This window comes from Apium graveolens, unplaced genomic scaffold (genome assembly GCF_009905375.1).
Source record: "Apium graveolens cultivar Ventura unplaced genomic scaffold, ASM990537v1 ctg456, whole genome shotgun sequence".
NCBI lineage: Eukaryota > Viridiplantae > Streptophyta > Magnoliopsida > Apiales > Apiaceae > Apium > Apium graveolens.
Window position 1 is genome coordinate 121,140 of NW_027418594.1, and position 1,028 is coordinate 122,167.

Here is a 1,028-nt window from a genome sequence, read left to right on the forward strand (position 1 = left end):
TAAGTGCTGATTGTTGTCTGATGTGAATTTCTAAACTCTGATAGTGATACGAATGTTTCTGTGACTATTCAATCCAATGAAGATAACTGTGCTAGATGCTGACCTAGTAGTCTTTAATATACTAAAGATCCCATGTTTGAAGTAATTATTTATGTGGAAATCATTTAACACAAGCAAATTCTGATATTGAGCTTAGTTGAAGTTTACTTTGTGTATCTTATTACTAAGTCAAAAACTAGAATAGTGCTTTTTATCTGTTAAGCTCTGATGTTAGTAAATCTGATGGATGTACTAAGTGCTGATAAGCCTCACTTATCAAAAGAAAAAGAAAAGAAAAGAAATAAAAATTAGGTACTTCTTTGAGATCTAGAGTAAAAATGTGGAAGGGAAGACCCAAGTGCATTGCTGGTATTAAGTAATATGCATTAGAAAAGTAAAAAAAATTCTTGGTGACTTTTCACACTCTATGATTACTGGAGAAATACTCTAACGACAGCATAAATTCTGATAAGCAGTCGTGACTCACTTACACTGAGAAGCCACTGTAAAAAGGAATTTCAAAAGATGCATAAAATGAGCACAAAACAGTTGAGGTGGACTCATGCATGAACTCATTCAATAGTAGGCTTCAGAATAATGACAGATTTTGAGAAAACTTCTTAGTTATGCCTTATTTCTAAGATGTACTGAAGTGAATCAGACTTTACTCTTTGTATGATATTTAGATTAATGCACACACTTACACTCCATATGAATGATGAAAATTACTGTGGTGATAAATGTTGTTTTAGATGAACAGTTTATGTGTCAGATTGCATAAATTCTGAGGACAAGTTCTGATGAAACCATATCAGTATTTGTGTGAAGAATTACAGGAATAAACATTCACTTTTCGAGTTAAGAAGCCATATTCTGATGACTTTTAAATCCTGATAATAATCAAGTTCTAATGATGACGTGGCAGTATTTATTTACTTGGTTTATTTTTGGTCATTACTTGAACGATAATAATTTTACAGAATATTGGT